The sequence below is a fragment of the Xenopus laevis genome, chromosome 6S (assembly GCF_017654675.1).
Source record: "Xenopus laevis strain J_2021 chromosome 6S, Xenopus_laevis_v10.1, whole genome shotgun sequence".
Classification (NCBI taxonomy): Eukaryota; Metazoa; Chordata; class Amphibia; order Anura; family Pipidae; genus Xenopus; species Xenopus laevis.
The window spans coordinates 75,700,837-75,719,130 of record NC_054382.1 but is presented as its reverse complement, the minus strand read 5'-3'; positions in this window follow the sequence as shown (position 1 = coordinate 75,719,130).

Below are 18,294 nucleotides of genomic sequence, written 5' to 3'. Positions count from 1 at the left end.
GTTCTGCTTTTGTAAGTAATTGTTACTTGAAGTTCCTAAACCTGACTGTTTTGTCAACCTGACTGTCCCTTCTCAACTTGTCAGTTAGAGATTCTAATGCTAACGGTCTACTGAAGCTCAAATATGGCAGCCCCCTCATAGGGAAAAAAGGGAGTAAGAAAGGTAATGTAAAAGCAGTAGAATTGTTGTATGTATGTTTGTTTCTGTATATCATATTGTTATTGTAGCTCTTTAGGGAGGTGGCACATGGGGAGATAAATCGATAAATCTTTGCTACTGCGGATGACTAGTGATGGACGAATTTATACGCCAGGTGCGAATTTGCGTTTCACGAATTTTTCACCCATTTCACGAATTTTGCTGGAAATTCACGAATTTCGCGGTGAAGCGGAACGGGGCAAATTGGCCCATAACTACAAGTGAATGATCTTGAAATTCAAAGATGTGATTCACATTCTTGCCATTGGGAAGGCATTTCAGGGAAATTAGTTGTCTGCAGTAGCGAAGATTTATCGCTTGTCCACTAATCAGCCCTTGTGATACCACCCTTAGAGGGCTTTTTAAACACAAAACGCTTGGTTCTCATCAGTGTTCAAACTATAGGTGACATTTTCATGTAAGGAGTAGAAACACTGGGAAACACTGTTCCCTCTAATTTGTTGTATGCACAACTGTTAATTATTTGTGTGCCTACTTTTGTACACCCTCCATGTGTTATGTGTGTCATAATTGTTGCGCACACATAAAAATCCACAGCTAAGAGGGGGCGTTTTTTGGGCACCTATGCTGTTTGTCACTCATAAATGTAATTCATTGCTGCACAACAGGTGACCCAAACACAAAGCTCCTTGTATCTACACCAATCTATGTTCAATAATTATTGTATGTTCAATAATTTGTATGTTACCCATCTGCTGTTTATTAAGCAGATGGGTAACATAGTGATACTTGTGCATTGTCTCAGCAGTAATCTCTTGTTAGGAAGCAAGACTGACCCCCTTTCCAATAGCCAATGTAAAAAGAATGCCAACACCAATATGGATGCATTAAATCCTGGATTCAGTTCGAGATTGGGCCGAATCTGACTCTCTTTCAACTGGATTCAGTCAAATAAAAGAGCCTGGTCTGAATTGAATCTGAACTCTTTCAATCACGTAATTTAGGACTTTAGGGGATCAACATTTTAATTCCCTGTTTCACTCCCTAATTTTCATATGTAAATATGTAGGCTCTGACTCATTTGGGATTTGCCTGAATCCTTTCTGAAAGATTTGGGGTTTGGTGCATCGCCATATGTGCCATGATGGGTGTACTTTATAGGGTAAGGAAAAAAAACAGAAGAAAATGACTAGAAGTAATTTATAAGAACCAAATAAATCTCTTGCTTTTTGTTTCTAACATTGCAATGATGGATGATTTACAGTACATTTGTGATGAATACTGACAATATTCCAGTTAAGCATAGCGAGAGTTGTCCGGTCTTCTAACAGTTAAAGTTAACAAGCATCCTGATAATATCATACTAAATTATTAGTAAAGGAAGAGTGGGACTCATTCTAGAATGTCCTGATACTTTCAAGCTTGTTTTGCCTGGCAGATGAATTATGTAAACCTTCACCATCCGAAACTGTTTCAAGTCAATTAATTGTTGTAATTACTTAAGATTTCTTTTTAATGAATATGGCTCCCTGGGGATTAGATGATATCCTGTCATCTCTGGTCCTGATAAATGAAATGTGAAATTTGATTTGTGGCTGGTTTGCAGGCTGAACCTTTGCTCTTGAACAATATCTTTTCCAAGATGCTCATTAAGGGAAAATTTGCCCTTGATTGGAATAAGAGCATGTATAATGGTTTGTCCCTCACCGGTACAAATAGAATATAACTTACTCACTGTTGAATTTTTCAGCTCAGTGGAACATATTATCATTGAATTATATGACTGTGAAATTGTGCATATTCAGAATACAAATTGGTCATAATTTATTATGTCAAATTCAATTGCAAAGGGAAACATACTTCCTTCTGTGCATGTTATCTAGATACTGAATACATACATATACGACATATACACGACATATACACTGCAGGTCACAGTTTTTACAATGATTATTTTGCACCAGGTAATTCTAGTACCATTTTCCAATGTGTATACAGGCATATGTTTAATCACACCAAGGAATCTTAATGATTATTTTACACATCCCCAGTTGAGTTGTCTAATTCCCTAGTTCCATACAGTTTGGTTCAAATAATGTCCCTTATGATTTACATTTGAGAGATGTGCAAGCAACATGATGAAGTGCATTAAGAGCACAATAGTAGAAATATATTTATGGGCACATGTTGGTGGATTTTGGATACATGAAATATGAATGATTACAAAAGGCTATTTATTGTCCATATGCTCCTAGTTGTAGACAATTAAATATGTGCATTTCTAGAAAATTATTTTCAACCTTCACTCATATTCTTAGGCCTGCTCCATCTACAGTAAAGAAGTAAAAAGGCAGCAGTCCTGAAACATTGTGCAATCCACCACCACTCTTCAGGGCTTGTGCAAACACAGAAACCTTTTTTTTTTTTTTTATCTAAATATATCTATGCTTGAAGAAGCCATGAAGAGTAGTGATATAGCAAAATGACAAAGCATTGTGGTTAAGGTGAATTTACTTCTAAAATTGCCCTTCATTGAGAAACTCTTTTCCATTATGCTAAAATTGTTCTTCATAGAAAAATATAGCATCACTTAGGGGCCCATTAACTTCGAATTTCGAATGTTTTTTTTGGCTACTTCGACCATTGAATTAGCTACTTCGACCTTCGACTACAACTTCAACTTCGAATCGAACGATTCGAACTAAAAATCGTTCGACTATTCGACCTCGATATTCGACCCTATGTAAATCTGCCCCTTAGATATCCATTCTCTAATTTGCTCAGACAGAAATTCTAAGGGTAAGACTACTCGGGCGTTTTCGTCTCGATCAGACGCACTGCGCAAAAACACAGGCGTCAAGTCGGATGTGACGGAAATAAGGTAAGATATACAAATGTCGGATGAAGTAGCAACGCTGATCCGATGCGACACGCATTTTGGATGCAGATGCAGACACTCATTTTTGTGGTTCCTCAATCATAAAAAAACAAACGCTCCAAAAAGCTGAAATTCTGGTAAGATAAAATATGCCTAATCATTTTGCTCATTGCTGGTTACAAAACGATGGCATAAAATTATATTGATATATTTACCACTAGAGAGATATTCGATAGATATTTAGTACAGGTATGGAACTTGTTATCCAGAATGCTCGGGACCTGGGGCTGTCCAGATAACAGATCTTTCCATAATTTGGATCTTCATACCTACTAGAAAATCATGTAAACATTAAACAAACCCAATAGGCTGGTTTTGCTTCCAATAAAAATGAATTATATCTTAGTTTGGATGAAGTACAAGAAAAAGGAAATCATTTTTAAAAAATTTGATTATTTGGATAAAATTGAGTCAATGGGAGATGGCCTTTCCGTTATTCTGAACTCTCTGGATAATGGGTTTCCGAATAATGGATCCCATGCCTGTTATAACATTTTATTACATCCCCTCTTGTAATCCTGGATGTTTTGTAGAGCTGAGGAATGAAACACATCATAATTATTAGTAAGAATGTACTTGATATAGTCGACAATAAAATATTATCAATTCATTAGACAGATGAATCCTCTGGGAAATAAAATACAAAAAGAAGGTTGCATTTGCCTGCTGAAATGGGCATTAAATGAAAGTCACACTACTGTTATGCTGTTTATTGTTATCTTCCATTATACGGAACTTTAAGTACAAAGTACAGTACATTTTTTTCCAGCTAATACGTTTTTTGTACCTGACGCAATTTGAAATCGGCACCTTCTTCACTGCCCCAAAGAGAAGTTCACTTTCCCTGCAGCATGATTATGTTTGAAAAAGATGACTTTTAAACCTCTTACTGAATTTTTTAATGGATTAAATTCATCATGTCACCAGCTGCTGTGCCGCTAATAGAGCCATAAAACACTGTATTAAAGGATTACCCATGCAAAATTTCTCTGTACGCTAATGTGAATTTTAATACTTTTAACATTTAGTTGAGATGGGAATGTCCAAGAACAGCTTGTTCAATAGGTTATTCTATAAAATTAAGCTCCCAGCTCATCAGAAATGCCAGGACTCCATTAAGTTAAAATTTTACAGAGAGGCTAAGATGATTCACTGTAAATTGTTCGAAAAGAAGGTGCCAACATCTGCTTCTCCATTTGTGCTATGTTACTGGGGAGAGTAACAACTATTGCAACAGGAACACAAGTTGCATTGTATGATATAGAATCATAAATCTTTGTTTATAATGGGAAATCATCTAACGTCTTCTTACATCTCTTGTTGCAGGCAGTAACAGGGATGGTAGGGGAAAGATGAAGACATGTAGCATAACTGAAAACCTTTGCCGTTTTATCACACTGTAAAGACATGCAAATTGAATGTGTTGAAAAGCAGCATCTCTATATTTAGAGATTAGAGACTGTTGACAGGAATTTGAAAAATGCTTTTGAATACTTTCCTAAATATTATTAAAATGCACAAGGGTCATATTGGCTCCAGTTCTCAAAGAAACAAAAAAACAGATATTAATGGCATGGTTTCACACGTGTCACTAGCGTGGCATCTTGCCTCAGGGGCTTCCCTTACTAACACACATTTAAAAGGGAACTATTGCGAAAACGAAAATATAAATATACGCTTCAGGATAATGAAATAAACTTTGTAAATACAATCAATTAAAAATTCTGTACTGTTTCTGAAATAATCAAGTTCATTGTCACTATCCCTCTCTCAGCATCTGTTTCTCTTCATTCTCTCTTCATCCAGGAGTTGAGAGTCACATAATCATTGACAGTTAGATCCAATATATCTTATAGGGGGCTCCTTTATCCTAGAAGAAGAATTAGAGCTCATTCTATTAAAATCACCAGAAATCCTGTCTCTCTACATGCAGAATTTGTGCAAAAGGCAGTTATTATTTGTTAGATTTTGTTTGTACTGAAATCTTTTATTTGAATGAGCTCTAATACATCTGCTAGGAAAGGAGCCCCCCTATAAGATATATTGGATCTAACTGTCAATGACTATCTGACACCCAGCTGCTGCATGAAGACAGGATGAAGAGAAACAGATGCTGAGAGAGGGATAGTAAAAATAAACCTGATTATTTCTGAAACAATACAGAATATTTAATTGATTGTATTTACAAAGTTTCTTATTTCAATATGCTGACGCTTAAATTAGATTTTCATTTCCCCTTTGCATACACATTTTTGACTGCCAGTCAATCATAGTTTCATGGCTATTTTAACACATTGGTTTGCTCTACAAAAAAGATCATATTGGTTGCCTCTCCACCTCATTACTCCAATACAGCTTATGGAATTATTGCCATTATCATCCCTCGGGAAAAATAGTACTTTATATATATAGAATCGGGAATATGGCTGCTCTAATGCTTTCTGTGGCCAGTAGCTCTATGCAACCAAATTAATGTGGCATTTCATCATTAGACCTTTAGGAGTACTATGCATTCATCCACCTTGGTTGGAGTGATGTATATACTGGTGATGTTCCTGCAGACCTAAGCCCTAATGGCAATTAAATTAATTTTATTAATTTTATTAATTTATTAATTAAATTCACAAAATATGGAAATATGTATTGTACTAAGAACATTTCTAAGACCCATAAAACTGCTCAATACATTTCAATCTGCATTAATTCTTTTAACTTTTTGTAGTTTGCCTATGAGCGAAGGGTGAGGGCCCAACCCTTGGTTTTTATCAAGCCTTCTCTAAGTTTTTGAAATACTCTTAGTTGTTCAGTATTTGCTAACATAATATATGGGAACTTCATACCTGACAACATTTCTGAAGGAAAATCAGGGTGATTATCATTGACCAATTAGGCAAAACAACACCTTAGAAACCGTAGTGCAAACTCTTTTTAATCTACAAATTGACCAGTGAAAATAAGGATGAATGGGGATTGTATGAAATTACCAACATTGCCTTTTTACCTAATGCTTTACAGTAAGGGCTATGTTTGGCTATTGGATGTGGTTGAACTAGATACATGCAATTTTTGAGCTCCAACTTCACCTAATATTATAAATTACTTTGTTTTATTTAAACCTTTTACAAAACTAATATACTTACATACATATTTGGGTTGAAAAAAGACCATCAAATTCAACACCTCCAACCAAACCACACATATATACATATACTTAACTATTTACACACTCACATATAAACTACTGTATACTGGTGGGTTAATCCTCCTGTTACCCTCTAATGTATTTGTAAAGTGTTATCACATCCTGGAGTTGTTTTTCCAACAAAAACAATTCCAACCTTGACAGTATACCCTGATAGTTTAAATGTTCCATCCCCTTTTACAGTTTATTTGTACAACTCTGCACTCTCATTGATATCCTTCTTAAAAAGAAAAGCCCAAAACTGCACTGCATACTCAAGGTGAGGCCTTACCAAGTTACCAGAGACCTATTAAGAGGCAAAATTATGTTTTTATTTGAGTTGATGTCCTTTATTATGAAAGACACTACTTTATTTGCTGTAGTAATCATGGAATGAGGTTGTTGCTCAACTCTTCGCAAAAGGCAATTCCATTAGACTGGCAAGATCAGTTACACATAAAACCATGCTGGCACAAACTCATACTTTTGTGATTTTCAATGTTATCCCTTATTACACCTTCCAAAAGCTTTCCTACCACTGATGTCAGACTATCTGGCTTATAGTTTTGAGGCTGAGTACGAGATTCCTTTTTGAATAGCAGCACAACATTAACAATTCTCTACACCATTGCAGACCTCAAAGAATCCTTAAAAATTAAGCAAAGAGGTTTGGCAATCACATAACTAAGCTTGTTTAGTACCCTGGGATGAATACCACCCAGTCTTTTTACCTTTCATGTTCTAGTACCTTTTTAATGTCATCCTGTAATCAGTAGTTATATTACTAGAACTGGGTCTAATGAAAAGGAAGGCTGCAATAGCTGTTTCAGACAAACAGAAAATAAGTTTTGAATCTCTGTGTTTTCCCTGTTCTCATCAACCAACTGATCTCCCTCTAATAATAAGTGTCCCACACATTCTTGCTTTGTTGTTTGATTATTTACATATTTAAAAAATAATTTTGGATCACTGCTAGGGATGTAGCGAACCGCCGAGTATGTGTTTGCGAACGCCGTTCGCGAACACCGGCAAAAAATGCGAACAGTTCGCGAACTGTTCGCGAACTTCGAACATCCGAAAATCGTTCGATTCGAACGATCGTAGGATTTTTAATCGTTCGATCGAACGATTTTCGTTCGAATCGAACGAAAATCGTTCGATTTTAGCGATCGAATGGTCGAACGATTTTGACGCGAACGTCGCGCGACGTTCGTGAACTTGCGGCGGACGCGAACAGCCGATGTTCGCGCAAACAAGTTCGCCGCAGAACAGTTCGCTACATCCCTAATCACTGCAATACCCTTTTCCATCTCAATTTTAGCTCATCATAGTTTTTTTTGCATGCTTTATAGGCTTCATTGTTTCTTATTTTTCAGCTGTCCCAGATAGCTTGAATGCCTTAAAAGAATTTGTTTTTTGTATTTATAAAATACCCTTATAATGTGAAACAAATGAACAGTATATTGGGGAGTAGACCTTTATTGCACAATTTTGCATTTTGTTTTTGCAATTTTGCATTTTTCTCTTCTTGCCATTCTATTTTGTTTTTCTATTTTGTGTTCTAACAAGCCATTTAATGTACTCAAGTAGCTTTAAAAGCCAAACCATGCAAGCCCACCTTTAATCATTTATTTCCCTTAGATGCTTCAAGGTAATGCAAATACTATTCCTGAATTTCTTTTTATCTATTTTCTTTCCCTTATCTTATGTTATGTAAGGTTGTAATAAAAAGTGAATATAGATAAAACTGAAGCTTCTTTTTCCCTAACCCTACAAAATTTTATTTTAAGCTTTACTTTTTGTTCTCAGTATCTATTATAGTCCAGAGACAGCCATTTCTTACCAGAATGAGAAAAGGCTAAAGAGATAATATTTCAATAACATACTGGCCTGATCATAAAATAACTCAATGGAAATCTGTAAGAGCCTGAGGCAGCACAGTAGGATAGTCAGTAGTCAGATGATTTCTATCCTTTTTTTTTTTGTCATTGTTATACTTTCCTTTTGCAATCGACATACCCTTAAGTCTTAGTTATGTTTTTATTTTAATATATGAATAGCAATGCGAAGACTAACAAAACTTATTGTGACGTATAACAGAAGTTTAAAAAAATTGTGGGTGATGCAGTAACATATTTATGAAGACAGGCTGCTATGGTAATTAACCTTTCCATTTCAGCAAGCAAGGCTGTGGCATAGACATCTTAGTTGCTAGGTAACAGGGTCACTACTTTAAGACCCAAATGCATATTCTGGACAATACAGGAAGATGTGATTTTTATGAAAGAAAGCAGATGTCTGAAAAGTGGAAAAATTTGAATAATTTTCATTTTTTTTTTTGCTCCAGCCATGAGAATACCTTGACATGTTTCCCCCTCTTAAAAAATCTGCTTCCATCAAAACCATTCAAGGAAAATAGTGGTTAGCTGTAGTTCATGGTTTGCTAAGATTCTTATCTTCTCCCAAGGAGTATCCTGTGCTTTATCTCCAAAAAGAACTTAAAGGAATATATAAAAATAAAAACTGGGTAAATACTGTAGATAGGCTGTGAAAATAAAAAATGTTTCTAATATAGTTAGCTATCCAAAAATGTCATCTATAAAGGCTGGAGTGACTGGATGTCTAATATTATAGCCAGAACACTACTTCCTGCTTTCCAGCTCTCAGTTAGTCAGTGTGTTAATGGGGCCACATGGAACATAACTGTTCAGTGAGTTTACAATTGATCCTCAGCAATCAGCTCTGAGCAATCAAGTATGGCCCATGTGCCCCCCCTCAAGTCACTGATTGGTTACTGCCTGGTAACCAATCAGTGGAAACCAAGGGAGGTGCAAAGGAGGAAGTAGTGTTCTGGCTATTATGTTAGACATCCAGCCTTTATACATTACATATTTGGCTAACTGCATTAAAAAAATAAAATTATTTTGCATAGCCTATCAATTTATCCAGTTTTTATTTTTTACTGAACAATTCCTTTAAAGAACCATAAGAAATATAGATAAATAAGCAGTCATACTCAGATATGAGTGATTAAGTGAGAGTTAGGATGTTTAATCATCATGCTGATAAATGAAATAAAATGTGGTTGTTTTTTTTATATATGTATTGGTACTTTTCCTATTATGAGGCTATAGAGAAACAAGCAGAAGCAGAACCATTTGAGGTGAATATAATGCAGTGTTACAGAATGTTTCCAGGTACCTTCATATTATTTTTTATTAACCTAATGATATTCAAATGTGTTCTCCATACTACTTCAGAAGTGATAAATGCACAGTATAAGCTAGTGTAACCTCTTGGGGTCTGGCTATTTTAAAATATTTTCTAGGCATTCATGAGCAAAATGAGTTTTACTAACATACGCTAATATTAATGATCATAAAGCACACAGAAAACAAAGTTATTATGCAATCCATGGAATATTATTCAACATGAAATTCAGAGATTCTGTCATTATTCACAGTTCCTGTGTTCCTACTGGCAGGTAATTTGGTAACATTGATTAAATAATTAAATGCATATTTGGCCACATCAATAATCTTATATATTTCATTGAAAAGAGGTATATACCAGTTTTCACTAACTAATTATATTCCATTTCACACCTTTATACTGAAATCATTTTGTGTTTAGGGGTAATGTAACATTTCCAAGAAGGTGGGCAAATTATTGCCTAAAATTAAGAATTTCAAAAGATCTAGAGGAACTTTTAGTTTACATTTACATATAGGCTTAATGCTATAATTAAAAATAAACAATCATTTTTTTTTTTAAATTTCTCTAGATTGTATAACTGTAATACAGGTACAGGATCTATCAGTGGTGTGAGTAGCATGATGCCAAAAATATGTGAATGATCGAATTGGAGTGAGGGCATGGCCTGTTGGGAGAGCCCTTCTCATGTCACTGAATGCTCACTGAGCAGGCACATATCTTACTCTGAGGGGGAATGTTATATAGTCCTAAACTGGGTAACTCTCAGGGGACCCAGAGCAGTTGACAGATGTGTTGTTTTCTAGGCATAGCCTGTACAAAGGTACAAAATTAATGCCACGGTTGTTGGGAACTTATATATTGACAAAGCCCAGAGAGTTGCTCACAGCTTTTGTAATTGTGTAACTAGGAGGTGTTACTATAGGCCTTGACTCTTCTGCCTCTAACGACCACCTTTTGCTTCAGAAGGAGCTCTCCGCTACTCGGGTGCCACAAGGTCTTATCGTGAGAGGACTAGAGAGAGACTTATCGGCAGTCAAGGGAACTGAACGTAATCAAACAACAGGCAAGGGTCAAGAACAACGATTAGACAATATATAAGCGCACCCAGGAATTATGAAGATTGACCTATATTGAGCAATGATTCAGTGCAGAGCAGGGGTCTTTATAGGCAGCCTAATGGCTTACATTGATCACATGGGGCCAGATTGATAACAGCTGAACCAAACCTATTTGCAATTTCTAGTATAGCAATGGAAGTGAGCCAGGGCCTATCTGCTCACATAGAGCAGTGGTAACCCAGACAGCCCTGAAGCACCAGGTTACTGGTTCATCTCCAGGCAGGATACCACAGGAGCACTGTTTGACTAAACAGAATAAATTGTGAAAACATGTTTACATAAAAACAATAAAGGGTGATATTATTTGGGAAGAAAGTTAGATACATATGCCCGAGTCCTGTTATTTAGGGGTGCCCAGGAACAATACTTATATCAGGTACTTGGGAACTCTTCTAATTTCCCCTGTATTCTCTGTTGTCCAGCCTACACATAATTCACAGAAACATTGGTCATTCATTCAGCACGGAAAAAAACATACCTCTCAACTGTTCCATTTGTCATGGGACAGTCTCGATAGTTTTCATGGGTGAACCTTTAATTATATACTGTTTGAGTGATAGTTGTAGAACTAAGCTGTAGCAACCAACTTTTGCCCTGGGCATTTAAAGCCAGCAACATATTATTTTCAATGTAAAGGGAATGGATTCACAGAACAAAGCTAAAGGATAATGGCAGAAGTTTGGCTTTCACAATATCCCTATGTTCTGCCACTGCTTCCTATAGAGATATATGGCAAACATGCTTCTTAAAAACACTTTTTTATTAGTTCAGCTGTTTTCAGATTGTTCACCAGAAATAAAAACAATGTCAACCAATTTCCATTTTTTGTTTTACAGTTTTTCTTATAAAATGAAAGTTTATAATTTATTGTTTCTGTCTCTGGTGTTTCAGTCTGGCAACTCAGTAATCCAGGTGTAGGTTCTGAACTGTTACAATTTGCTAAATTAGTTGATTCTCAGTATCTGTGGAATATTAGCAACGATTGTATTCTAACAGTTGTCTTTAATAAAACTCAAGGATTCTGCTCAACAGGGCCACAAATAAAAAAAAAGTATCAACTAAAGGGCATATTTATCAAGGGTCGAATTTCGAAATTGAAAAGAATGTAGAAATTCGAATTCAAAAAGACCAACCGAAATTAAGTCAAAGTTGTTTTTTTTTTCGAATAGGTCCGTATTCAGCCGAATTCAAATCAAACGAATCGAAGGAATAGCTCATTAGGTCGAATTCGATTCAAAGTTTTTCCCAAAAAGAAACCTTCAATTTTTCAAAGTCCACCAATTGACTTCAAATAGGTTCTAGGAGGTCCCCTATAGGCTAAAACAGTAATTTGGCAGGTTTTAGATGGCGAATGGTCGAAGTCGAGACAATACATGATAAATGTCGCTATTCTAATTTTCAAATTTTTTTCAAATTCGAATCGAATTTGGACTATTCCCTAGTCGAAGTACACAATAAATAGCTCAAAATCGAATTTTCTTCATTCGAAAATTCACCTCAACCCTTGATAAATCTGCCCCTAAATGTATCAATTTAGAACAGTCTACAGAGTCAGTGACAGTCCCCTCTTGTCCTTGAACCGAGCAAGATATGTTCTATAAAACCTTAATATTATTTGTTATATTGCTCCTTTTGTACAATTGCTAACAGTGCAAGCAGAAGGAATGAAACGTGTTGCTCTTTGGACAGAGGGAGAACAAGATTCTGAAACACCTGTTATAGTCACATCAAAGGACAAAGGGCTTTGCATGCAGTAAACAGGATTGTTTAGAACTTTGAAAAACATATTTATACTATTTTTTTTTATGCATGGTAGTAGAGATCTGTTAAGTGCCTAAGGGCCAGCAGAAAGATTGTAAGGTACAGGGTAATGCAAATCCCCCTGGACCTGCATGGGAGATAACCACTGGTGATGGAAGGTCTTTTCGTTCCTCCTGCCAATGGCTGTTATAACATCAGGATCAGCCAGGGTCACTATTGGACGAGGCTTTAGGGACTTTTGGGGTATAAATATTGGTGTCATCTATGGCTACCTTTCACCCAGCAGCTTTAATTACAATTGTCCTGCAATGCCCCATTCTCTTACCTAGGAAACAAATCTTTGCCCCAGCAGAAGACATTTTGTAGCTGGAGTGATTGGAATGAGATAAGGCTGAGACACATTCTTAAAGGGTAAGCTAGGAAGACTTGGGATATGGACTTAGGCTGACCAAGGGGCAGATTTATCATAGGTGAAGGTTTTACCTTTAATGAAGAACTTGAATGGTAACTTATTTAAGAAAAAACTCAAACTTCTAAAATTCTAATGAATATTACCGACCCGAAAACTCGAATTTCCGAAAAAAACTTGAAGGTCAGGACCTCTGCCATTGACTTCTACATGAACTCGGTAGGTTTTAGGTGGCAACCTATCGATTTTGAGTTACTTCTCAACTCGAATTTGTGAGTTTTGACCAAAAATTCAACTCAAAAATTCGGATTTACCATTCGAACCTTAGTAACTCTGCCCCTAAGTGTTATGAAAAATGTTTTCTCTCTGTAGTTCTATTAATTTATTGGAAACAGTGTTTATTATCAATTTAATAAACAGAGCTTTAAATAATACTGCTGCCTTTCACTACTCATTTGTAAACACTGGGCAAATTTGCACCTGAGCAGTAACCTATAGCATCAGCGATAGCTTTCCTCAACCAGCTGCATGTAGGACAATCAAAGGAAACATCTGACTGGTTGCCATGGGTTACTACCCAGATGCAATTTTTCCCAGTGTTTAAAAAATTACCTCTGTACCCTTTGACTTCTATATATGTCCAACATACGATTCTAATGTCATCAGTGAACTGATTATTTTTTGCATAGGGCAGATGGTAAGCACGGGGACCCATTGCAGCTCGCACCTGCTGATGCTCCCTAATTTAAAAGAAGACTAATTGATGAAGATGATCAGGAATTCAGAACTGATACTACAAACTTGAAGCTTTATATGATACTAAAGGTACTCTGGGGTATGAAAAGCAAATAGTTTGTTCCATGTCCATTATTACATGTGATATTTCAGTGCTCAGGAGGCACTTTCCAATTCCAAATTGTGTTTTAGGGGAAGACATAATACAAAGTGACGGAAGGAAATTAAAAGTCAGCATACAGTATGGAAGTATTTACATACTTTACATAAAGGCTGAAAGATAACAGATGTGATATGGACTAATGCGCTGAAGGATTGTTTACATGTGAGATTTCTATAACAAGGTTTAAAATTAGTATACATTTTCATTAGATAACTCACAAAACTTAGAGGCTTATTATTAAAGGTTTTTGAAACCACAACTAAACTCACAAACTCGAAAACCACTATTGCCATTGAATTTATTAAAAGGTCCAAAGATAAAAAGTACAAAGGTAAAAAAGAGCTGAACGATGCGGTAAAAAATATGTATACCTCAAAAACTTATAAAAATGTGAGTTTTTCGAACAATTACTAGAGAGAAAAAAATCAGAAAGCCTCTAAAAGTCTGAATTGATTTAAAGCGGTCCAATAAGATCAGCGCAGCTCTTTTATAGCACCTAGACAACTTTTATTTGGCCAAATTTGGGATCAAAACTTTTCATGTTTTTTTCACGTAATAAATTTCTAATTTGTAGAGATTTTTAGAAACATAGAAAAAGCACCAATTTTTCGAGATTGGTGGGAAAAAAAATTGCAATTTGATGTTAGTAAATGGGCCCCTTAAATGCAAATAGATGTTTAAACTATATTAAAAGGAGTGGTTCACCTTAATTTAATTATGTTAAAACATTACAAGAAACAAAAAACTATAAACATCATGAGAACTATAAAAATTTTAGGAAGTCCGTGCAATTTAGCAAATTATGCCTGTACCGGATCAGTCTCAGGTCAACACTTTAAATTGGGACAGATTTATTAAGGTTTGAATTCTAAATTTGAATTTTCGAGTTGGATTTTTGGTCAAAACTCACAAATTCAAGTAGGCAATAATCATACATTGACCCTGGGAACACTCGAATTCTACTATTTGCCTCCTAAAACCTACCGAGTTCATGTAGAAGTCAATGGGAAAGTTCCAATGACCAATTTGAAGGTGTTATTAGCCTTCCTGACATTTGAGTTTTTCAGAGAAAAAAACTTGATTCAAGTTTAGTCAAATTCGATTCGAGTTTTCGGGTCGGTAATATTCGTTCAAGTTTTAGACGTTCAAGTTTTTCTGAATTAAGATACTATTCGAGTTATGAGGTATTTGAGGTCATTCGAGGTAAGAAAAAAAACTCTACACTACTAAACTCTACTCTACTAAAATACTAACTTGCTACCTTTGATACACCAGTCCCTAAATTAGAGTGCTTTTGTATGAGCTATACCTAGCCCTAGCCAGAGAGTCGGCCTTTCATACTACAAGTTGAAGAAGGATTTTGTGCATCTGCTGACCACAGAAGATATCAAACTATAACCTTTTTACTCAGTGTCACCTAAAGAACATGGCCCCATCATAATGCAGAGTCGATTGGGGTAGTGTGGACACTGCTAAGGTCTAATACAGGCACCAACACTGCTTTTCAATTGCAGAAATGAAGACCTTTCAACAAAGGGAAATTTACTAAAGGGCGAAGTGGCGAAAAATTTGCCAAGGAGATAGACTCTGGCGCAACTTCGCACTCTATCCATCCATCTCCATCACCAGACTTTTCACCGGTTAGTGAATTTGCCCCAAATAAGGGGCAAGTCACAGAATCAGCAAGACTTACTGGTCTTTCTTGATAAACATCCGACTGTACATAAGCGTGCAGTTATTATTTAATAAATAATCGTTTTACTTACTTTACCAGCTAAACAAGTAAAGTTTCAAACAGAATCAAAAGTACTTCTAACACAATATTAAAAAAACACTTCCACACATTTTGTGCTGATATATTTCTTATACAAAGCTGACTTATAACACAATAAAATTCTTTCATCTAATAGGCCTCCTGATAGTCTGTGGGAGACAGTTTAATAAACATAACCTCAAAGCATCTGCCATATAACAATATCTAGTATGGGCATAACAGAGATAGATCAAACTGACAGACTATGTTACAGAAATCTCAACAAAACATATTTCTAATAGAACTGTGCCTCTGATTTCATTACCAGCCACAATGTGTGAATATAACAGCGATATAGAGAGAATGATATCAATGGCCAAATAAAAATATGGAAAAAATGGCGATTAAACACAAAACTGCATTTTGCTCACTGCATGTGCAGACATATAATTCCTTTTTTATTAATTCTGCATAACACATCATTTTTACCCACAATGCCAGCTTTCTTGCAGTTGCAAAACTGTGTTGCTTTCAATGCAGGATACAATTGTGCTGAAAGTTTTCCAAGTCCAGTTGGCCCCTGGTTTTTTAGACAGAAGTGCACTGCACCTTTTTACGAACAGCACTGAGGGAATCCTGGAACTATTGCCTTCTAGCTCCAGGGTTTCTCGTGCAATTGTATTTGATTCAAAATGGAAGGACTGTGCAGTGCTGAGCGTAATTATAAAGAAGTGCAAAGACTGTATTTTGATTCAAGTACCTTTTAATGAATGTGGTTTCATTAACAACTGAGTGTGAGAAATATGGAGAGAGCCCAAATGCACTTGCAAATGTAAATGACCCCTAAAGTCTTCAGCATTTTAGTCATAAGCAAATGATGTCATTGTAATTAAATACACCAGTATAAAGTAGTTCATATATTTTCCAAGTAATAATTTCTTGGTTGTACTCTAGACCCAAGCTCCTTATTTATTAATGTATTTATTTTGGGCCTAGTCCCACATTACTATTACTGGGCATCCTAGAGATCCTTTGCTTTCAATTGGCAGCAATACAATTGTAGATGGTCTTTTGTTACAATGCATAATCCCCCCTTAATCATGCAATTCCATATGAGCTGATGTACATTTGGTGCATGTTCTTAATGTGACCATAGTGAACTAATATTTGACCAATCACTCCTCTGGACAATCAGTCACAGGACAGGCAGTATAGGTGCAAAGCTGAGGTCAGGCCTAAGTCAGGACAGCAAGTATATGTTCAAGATCAAAGTCAGGCCTAGGTCAGGACAGGTAGCATAGTTTAAAAGCCAAGGTCAGGCCTATTTCAGGACAGGCAGTGTAGGTTCAAAGTCAAGGTCAGGCCTATGTCAAGACAGGCAAGTAGGTTCAAAGCTGAGATCAGTCCTTGGTTAGGACAGACGGTCTATGTTCAAGGCCAAGGTCAGGATAGGCAGTGTGGAGTCCTAGATAACAAGGCAAAGACCTGAATTGCCAGTGTCTTTAAATAACATTGGTATTGGCGGCACTGTGTTTGCATCACAATGAGTATATACTAACGTCTGTATGTATGTAGCTATTGGTAAGGCAATACACGCGTCTGCTCACAATGACACTGGTGAGAATGGGACAAGACGGGAGTAAGCTGATGGAAAGGATTGGTAAGTATCCTTACACAATGTCAGAATGTTTGCTATGGGACAAACCTTTCACCATAACAAATCTTTAAATGTGCTCTGTTATCCTCATTAAGAACTAGCCCACATGAAAGGCTGGATGAATAATCATTATATCCTAGCCAACTGCAAGTCACCGGTAAAACTTCACAAATGAAAAATGAAATGTAATTATGGATGAGAACATGAAATTTGACATGGATTATTTCTTTCACTTATTACTATACAGTCAGTGATTAAACATATTCCTCATATTGCTTATCTCCAGGAATACTAATTAAATATAATTAATGAAAGCATTCAGCAAAACCAATGCATGTTAGTTATAGACAGATATAAAACTGAGAAATCCTGTCTTAAATAAAAATCATCTTGTAGGCTGAGTTTAGAGATTAGCTCATAAGATTTTATGTTTAAAGTGTTTATGTTCTAAATGTTTGTGCTTATATATGGGAAGAAGCAAATACTAGAATGCTGCAACTGGGAGCCATTTACTTGGCACATCTATGCAGTGTTCTCTGCAATTTGCACCATTTGCACCTTTGTTGACACATCCTACACAAGGAACAGTGTACAATAGTAAAATGCAACCCTCACCTGACCTTGACCCTCAAATCCTTGACCCACACCTGTAGGACCCACATCCAACCCCTACCAACTAGTCATGTGCAGGCAGTCACAATACCTGCAGGTCGAGTGAGTTCGGGACAACCTCGCTGCCCCTTTTGCGGGTAGCGAGCATGTTCGGTTTGAGCTCTTCTGCCTGCTTTCCCCCACACTGCCGGCTTCCAACTTCTGATTTTATAGGCGCGAGCCTGCTCACCTTGCCCCTTTTTTCACGTTATTGGCGGGTCTATAAAAGGAAGCCGGAAGTCAGATGCGGATTAGGGGTACGCGGTTCTGGGCCAGGCGCAGGTTGAGTTTTTCTCAGCCCGCACATCACTACTACCAGCTTTTCACTCTGTACACTACTTCTGTTTGTGCCTCTGGTTAAAAGGCAGGACATATTCAGGAGCAGTGGAGGAGTGTACTTCCCCAGTCTGGCATGCACTCACAATGGTCGGCAGGACCGCCATCAGAAATCGCAGGGCCCCATACGACAAAATATTGGTGGCTAGGGTTTCCACATATTAATAAAAAATAAAAAGATATTGGTGGTCAGGGCCCTCCATAAAAAAACATTTGT